Below are 8,527 nucleotides of genomic sequence, written 5' to 3' on the forward strand. Positions count from 1 at the left end.
ATGTTGCACAGGGATGTTTGTAACCAGACGACACACTGCAGATGGACTGATAGAATGTTTATGTTTGTAATTGAAAAACAAAACACTTTTTATGGGAAAAAAATAAAGCATAATCCCAAAACATGAAGCTTTAGCTCCGAAGATTAGCTCTCAGCTACTGGAAACCAGAATAGTTATGACCTAGCAGACCTGGTCTATAATCCACAGCAGCCGTTTTCTTTGCACAGTTGGACCAATAGAAAAATTAAACTCTTTCTACTTAACTTATCTTACATGCACATACCACTTTGCAAGATTGTTTCTTGTCTTGTGTAATTTATATAATACTGGATCATTACATATCATTATGAAGTAGCTCAGTCCAGAAAACTGCAACAGCTAGCCTTTCATTTTAAAAGATGGTTAGCAAAATAGGTGTCTGAACAAATTACCGGTAAACAGGGAAGAAATGTGCCTGTGGGTGTATAAACATGTATACGAATTATTTTAGAAATAATCTCATGTTGTTCCCCCAAGAATTCTGGGAACTGTGAAGTGTGTTGTAAACTCTGTTTAAGAACCCAAACGCCTCTCACAAAAATAGTTGCCAGGACTGATGGGGAGAGGGAAAGATTATGAAAACCATTTTTAGTCGATGATGTAAATACATATTGAATAGCTAATTTGATAAATAGAGAAAAACACTGAAATACTTGTAATATCTCATTTTGAAGGTAACGTTTTGGATAAAACACAGCTTATAATCAGAAAATTCTCTTTTACTCATAGTTCATAAACAATATGTTGGGGCAGTCCCTCTGGATGTATTTTCCAAAGAGGGCAACAGGAATCTTTAAGAAGTTACTGTCCTTTGTCCTCAAGTGTGATCACTGAAATTCAAAGGTAATTTCATTTGTTTTTGGTTTTTTTGAAAAAAGTTTTATTAAATATTTACATTAAAATTACACAACAAAAGACAACATATTGACGATATGTACACATAAAACAAATATGAAAAAAGGAGAGGGGAAAAAAAGGGAAGAGGAGAAGAAGATAAGAAAAAGAAAAGAAATAAAGAATTCTGCTTTTATATAACATATTTGGTATCATTATTTACAATTGGCACTACTCGAAGAGTAGCGTGATTTATGTGCAGCTTACGTCTAACTTACAAAGGAAAACCTTCCTTTTTACAATTGTTATACATTTAATACATAAATACAATCTTATAATTGAAGGAAAAAAAGGATATATGATTGATATAATGATAAGGAGATTATAAGGTAATTTCATTTGTTAATAACAAGGAGCTGGACTAGGGAGAAGAGGGTCCTTAAGAAGCCTAGATTCCTGAGCTATGACAATATTTATTTATTTTTTTGAAATATTTTTTTTTAAATTGCAAAGACAGACAAAACATACATTACATGTAACATTTAGTGGAGCAACAATCGCTCCTCAAAGTAGAAGTCATCTTTATATTTATAATAAGTAAAAAAGAAAAAAAACTAACTATCATTGTTTATAAAATACTTAGATATATCAATTGTAAGATAATAAGTAAAAACACATCTAAAATATTTAAAAATATATAGAAATTTTAAAATTATAACTTAAAATGAACTATGAAGAAAAAAAAGAGAAATGGTAGAAGAGGAAAGAAGGAGTTTATCTTTATATTGTAAATAATCACTGTCTAATACAATATAACTACTAGGTACAAATATATTTAAAATAGTGTAAAAATAAGGTTATCTCTGCTTCTTTGTATCCCACCAGATATATACCTTTTACCAAACCTTATAAAATTCTGATTCTTCTTGACAATATTTAAAGGTTGCTACACAACCCCTGATTCATTGGGCCATCCTTTTAGAGATATTTCCTTACATAAACATACAAACAGAATGACTGTACACAGATTGCTCTTTCCAGGTGCACTTGAAGGCAAATAATGGATGGTTCTCTCTTACAAATCTAAAATCCAAGTATCGACACAACAGCAACTTCAGTGTATCCAGCTGTCAAATACTGTGTGATGTGACCTTCTCCGTTCAATGAAAAAAAAAGGCCTTATCACTCCCCCTCATGGCATACTTGATAGTATCTGATGGGTTTGACAGATGAGTATATTTCTTCACTGAGATGACAATTGAATGCCTGCAACCACCGTGCATTATAAGGTACCACCCATTGAGAAGTTGTAGTTTGACTTTATGATCCTGCTTGACGTCCTTTAAATCTTCCCATTTCTGAAGACCTCCTGTACTGTATATAGCATATAAATCATCGCCACACTTTGTATGCTCATTGAATGGCTTAGGCTACCTCTTATTGCATGTACTGTTTCCCCAAAATACTGATTTTCTGCTACCGTACAGCCTATGAATCATGTGCTTCAATACTTAATTCTGAAGCTCAGAATCTTTCTTTGGGTTTAGTATTTCAGTTTGCACAAATGTATCATAATCTTGAGCTGTTTTATCACTCCACAGCAGACAGTCCAAATGAGGCAGACTCTGCTTTTAGTATTCCACACTTAGTACCAACAGTTTTTTGTTCATCATTTGGTGCTGGTGATGCCAACCATCACCTTCAAGAAGAAATAAAGTATGTATTGAAAGCCGTATTAAGAACTATGGGACTGTGAAATTATTTGCAAATAAACTTCTAGTTCTTTCAACATAATGTGCCATGATGTTGATAATTTTTAGTGTTGGTTAGTATAATAATGGTGACCTCGTTAACAATTAGTGCATTACATCTTCTCTTATGTTCAATAAGAATACAAATCTAATAAATAAAATAAATAAATGATATCCAGTCAGAATCAGTGACAATGGAAGTGCAGTGCAGTGACAAAGATGATACTAATTTCTCCAACAATTCCATCAAAGCCCTTCATGGCACCGGACCAGGATATCTGCGAGACCGCCTTCTGCCGCACGAATCCCAGTGGCCGGTTAGGTCCCACAGAGTTGGCCTTCTCCGGGTCCCGTCGACTAAACAATGCCGGCTGGCGGGACCCAGGGGGAAAGCCTTCTCTGTGGTGGCTCCAACCCTCTGGAACCAGCTCCCCCAAGAGATTAGGATTGCCTCCACCCTCCTTGCCTGTCGTAAACTCCTTAAAACCCACTTCTGCCATCAGGCATGGGGGAACTGAGACATCTCCCCTTGCCCATATAGTTTTTGTGTATGATATGATTGTGTGTATGTTTTTATATATTGGGTTTCTTTAGACTTTTTAATGTAAAATTGTTATTTTTAGATTTTAAATACAGTATACACTTAAGAAGATAGACTCAATATAGAGAAAGATCTTGAGAGACATGAACACAGGGCTTTATCCAACCAAAGGCAATTCAGTAGTGAAAAAATTAAGTTCTTATATTTAGGCACAAAAAACCCAAAAGCACTGGTATAGAATAACTGGTACTTGGCTCAACAGTAGTTGCAGTGAGAAGAATGCAGGTGTCTTAGTGGACTATCACTTAAATATGAACCAGCAGCATGCTGAAGCTGCCAAAAAAGTCAATGCAGTCCTAAGCTGCATCAATAGAGGGATGATATCAAGATGAAGTGATAGTATCATTTTATACTGTACTGGTAAGACCATATATGGCATACTCTGTCCAGTTCTGGTCACCAAAATATAAAAAGAGATTCCAGAAGGAGTCCAGAGAAGAGTAGCAAAGATGATAAGAGGCCTGGAGGCTAAACTGTATGATTAATGATTGCAGCAACTAAGTATGTCTATTCTAATGTACAGAATGACTAGGGGGTGATATGATAGCAGTCTTCCAATATTTGAGGGGTGGGCTCCAGACAGAACGCTAAATTGGGCTTGCCGCCGCAGCTTGTGAGTGCTTGCGGGATCAGCGCAATTTTGATCCTGCACCTGTGGAGATAGCAAAATCACGCATGGGGCTGCAGGTGCGCCCGTGTTTCGGCATATGTGGAAACAAAAAAATCTCACCGAAACGGGCGCACCATCAGCTCTGCGCGCGATTTTGCAGGTGCAGAAGCAAAATCGCGCTAGTCCCGCAAGCACTCACAAGCCCAATTTAGTGTTCTGGCTAGCAGCCCACCCCAGGGGAATGGGCACAGAGAAGAGGGGGCAGGACTAGGAATAACAGGTGAAAATATTAAAAAGAGAACCAGCCTAGAACTAAGGAGAAATTTCTTGTCCGTGAGGAAAAACATTAACCAGTAGAACAACTTGCCTCCGGAGATGATGGGCGCTCCATCCCTGGAGGTATTCAAAAAAGAGATTGAACAACTGTTTGAGTGAAATGGTATACTATAGGGTCTCCTACTCGAGTTCCAAATTTTGGATACAATTTATGAGTTAGCCCAACTGAGATGCCTTAGTTCAAAAACTGTTGCCCTGTGATGCACTGTTTTACCCAGGTAAAGGTCATGACAAGAGTTTTAGTAGCATATGGATGGTACTACTTGTGTTTTATGCCAGGAAACTCTTTTCAGTATAGTTAGAATATGAGTACAGTAAAACCTAATATTCATATTGTGAACGTCATCTTTTATCTAATTGTTCTTTCGTGTTTACCTCTTTAACACTTCCTTTTTAGAATCGATATGGATAGAACGTTTATTATTTCTGGCCTGTTCCAAATGTTTCATCTATATTTCTCAATTCCTTGCTTCATCTCTCTCAGGAACACTTCACAATTGATTATTTCCTACATATGTAGGATGTGCAACACATACCCATGTGTTTATTTTGTTGTGTTTTGCTGTTATAGCTTTCAATCCTGCACCAAACTGCCCGAGTGGGAATGTTGCAGATATTTGATCTTTTTTTTTTATGGTGAGCTGGCATCTCTGCATACTGTACCCTGCCCCAGGTTTCATGCTGAGCATCTATAATATATCAGATCCATCCAGCATGGCCTGGGTTCAGAATTAAAGTTAGCAGCCCAGAAAGAGCTAGAGGAGAACTTATAAACCCTCCGTGAAAGCTGGACGACACATGGAGAGCAAACGGGGAAGAAGAGAGCTTATAAAACCTCCGCTTATAAATCCTAATCCTGCCTTAATGGGGCTAAGGTGCCTTTAACCCCAGACCACCATCGAGCCAGAGCAGCAAAGGAAATGAAGGAAGCTCTCTTCTTCCCCGTTTGCTCTGCAGGTGTCCTCCAGCTTTCACGGAGGGTTTATAAGCTCTCCTCTTCCCCATTTGCTCTCCATGTGTCCTCCAGCTTTCACGGAGGGTTTATATGTTCTCCTCTTCCCCGTTTGCTCTCCATGTGTCCTCCAGCTTTCATGGAGAATGGGGAAGAGGAAAGCTTATAAACCCTCCGTTAAAGCTGGATGACACATAGAGAGGAATGGAGGACCAAATGAAGGCAAACGGAGTGGAGACAGGCAGCGAGGAGAAAAGGGGAATAGAGGACCAAACAAAGGGAAATGGAGGCTGCTGGAGATGTGATTTTGGAAGCAAGATGGGGCGAAGGAAGCAGTAGGCGAGTGGGGATTTTGGCAGCAGGATGGGGCGGCTGCGGAGTGTTCCTCTGACGCGCCGTTTCAGCTGCAGCAGCCGAGGGTTCGTAAGATGAAAATGGTTTGTGAGAAGAGGCAACTTTTTGAGGTTCGTATCTCAAAAGTTCGTATGAAGAGGCGTTCATAAGACGAGGTACCACTGCATATCAGCGTGTAGTGGTTCACAGATCCTGGACATATACTACAATGTCTATAGCCATCAGACTATGCTTTCCATTAATTTAATTTGTGCCTGTTGAGATCCTGCAACTTCCTGGACTAGTCCCTGCAGTTTTCATGGCACGATTTTGGAACTGGTTAGCTCTTATCTCCTTCCTAGGTTTGAGAGTCTCAAAGTCACCCAAGTTGCTTTGTGCATCTGATTGGCACTAGAACCATCTCTCACTGATGGCAATTGCCTGGCTCTTGGGGACTGTTCTGGGGCAGATGTGCTGGAATCCAAACAGGTCTGTAAAGTTATCATCAAAGTAATATTCTCTCTCCACAAGCTTTCATTTTTAAATAATCATTGTTTGATCAAATAAAAGACTGTCAGGTAACAAAGGGCTGCAACTAAATATAACCTGGCTTGTGAAATCTCTGGTGGGCATTGGGACCTGTCACATTTTTCTGCCATATGTATTATTTACCGCAGAATTGAAAGTGGAGTTTATTAATAATTCTACACATGTTTTGTTCTACAGATAGGATATTTCTTCAGCAATTTGTTCTTGCTCCTTGGGTGACTTCAATAAAAATTGGATTTTCTGTTCCTTGCAAGTAGGAAGGGCGTGCATTTTAGAAGAACAAGAGCATCTGCATTACAGCAAAAAAATATATGCAGGGGGGGCAAAGGGTGCCAGCTCCCATGCAAAAAAAGCCCTTCTCTAAATACACTGCTCAAAAAAATAAAGGCAACACTTAAACAACAGAATATAACTCCAAGTAAATCAAACTTCTGTGAAATCAAACTGTCCACTTAGGAAGCAACACTGATTGACAATCAATTTTCATTTTGTTGTCAGCACATTCAACTTTGTACAGAACAAAGTATTCAATGATTCAACAAAATATTTCATTCATTCAGATCTAGGATGTGTTGTTTGAGTGTTCCCTTTATTTTTTTGAGTAGCGTATATTATTTAAAGCAGGAGTATCCAACCTTGGCAACTTTAAGACTCGTGGACTTCAACTCTCATGGCTGGCTGGGGAATTCTGAGAGTTGAAGTCCACATGTCTTAAAGTTGCCAAGGTTGGATACTCCTGCTTTAAAGCAATTGTTGTATCCAGAGTGCCACTGAAATACAAAAACAAAAAACTGAACTGAAACCTGACATATTATGGATCCTTAAAGTTATCTTTGGACTGTTTTCAGCCAGTGTACCACTGTCCCCCTATTGTTGTGGTTAGCTCTGGCCCTGCTCCTGCCCCAAGGACTGTGGATGTGGGGGAGACATCCACATGCTGCAGGCCTGTTTTGCTCCCAGTGGAATCTGCTGATGAATGCTCCTCTGACCAAGAAGACAGGAGTGACAGGGAGGAGGAGAGTGTGGCAGACAGCTCAGAAGGAGATCAATTATCTAGCTCCTCCTTGGATTCAGAACAAGAGTTAATGATACAGCCACGCATGCGGAGAGCGATGCATAGGCAACAACAACTGAGAGATTATTATCAAAGAAAATGAAGCCACCTGTGGTTGGGTGGGGCTGTGGTAATTAGTGAGGCTGCTATAAATAGCAGCCTGTGGGTTTGGCCATTGTGGAGGATTATCTGATCGTTGTGTTTCGTGACTGCTTTACTGACTTTGACTTTTTGTGTGCTGATTTTTCCCCGCTTTGAAACTAAACCAGAGCAAAGTGTGTTTCACTTTGTGAAAGAAGAAGGACTGTGAATTGTTTCACAGCTGCAAGAAAAGGATCACAGAACTGATAAGGGACTTGTACAAATTACCACTTTGTTTGGAGACAAGTGTTCTTTGCTATACCAAAAGAGGGCTTAGTTTAAGTGAATTTTCATTTTAAAGAACATTGTTTTGAATTTTCAAACGTGTGTGTGTCTGAAATTTGTACCTGTGAATTTTTGGGAGGATTCTACCAGAGAGCCCGACAGAACACATATAGTGAAATTTTGTTCTCAGTAACCATGCACAGCCACTGTCTGTGATTCTCTAGCCTCTGCACCAAACATTTATTTTATCTATTTAATGAGCCAAAGAGTGATATTCTTCCTGACAATAGATTACTAGAAATGAAACTGGTGGTTTAGCCAGCAAGGGTCTTTTTTATGAGTTAAATAGTTACCCAACACTTTCCAAAACAGAAAACAAGAGAAAGGGAGAGCTAACCCAGATCATAACTTCTGAAAGTAAAGTCTGTTTCCAACTGACTTTGCTTTCTCACCAATTATGGCATCCTCGCCGAAGGAACCGGAAGCAAATTCACCCCTCGCTGAAGTGCTCCTGTGATGAAAGGCATTCGGTTTACGGCTCTGGGACCAAGACTAAAATGCATTCGTGAAAAATATGCTTCCAATTTTTCTATAAAAACAAAATCCGTATTTCAAATGAAGTACTTTATTATGCATTCAACAAAAAAATCTCTTTCTAGTTGTTAAGGCGACCATCTGGTTAAGCTAAAAAGTATATTGAGCAGACAGAATTAGAATTCCAATTTTTTAAAATTATTGAGGCAGGAAGGTGGGACACAGAGGTTTTTCACAAATGACCTTGCAATCATTCAAACTTTGGTTGGAAAGGGGGCTCAAGTGCCAGGATGCAGTCCCGTTTAAACTATTGAAAGAGGGTAAACCGAGAATTAAATTTATATGTGTGGAAATGGCTTCCTCTAAAGAGTCTTACCATCTTTCACTGTTAGAATATATGCACAATAATGAGCATCTTTCATACTGTAGCTCTTCCAGCAGCGCTGCCTGGAAGCTGGAATTCATAAGTGCAATCTATTTTCATTGTCCAATGGACCCTCATGCAAGGTTTTAAACTGAATTATTGTCACCAGTATTTTAATCACTGCTTTGAAACACAATGTATCGA

This window comes from Erythrolamprus reginae, chromosome 2 (genome assembly GCF_031021105.1).
Source record: "Erythrolamprus reginae isolate rEryReg1 chromosome 2, rEryReg1.hap1, whole genome shotgun sequence".
Lineage (NCBI taxonomy): Eukaryota > Metazoa > Chordata > Lepidosauria > Squamata > Dipsadidae > Erythrolamprus > Erythrolamprus reginae.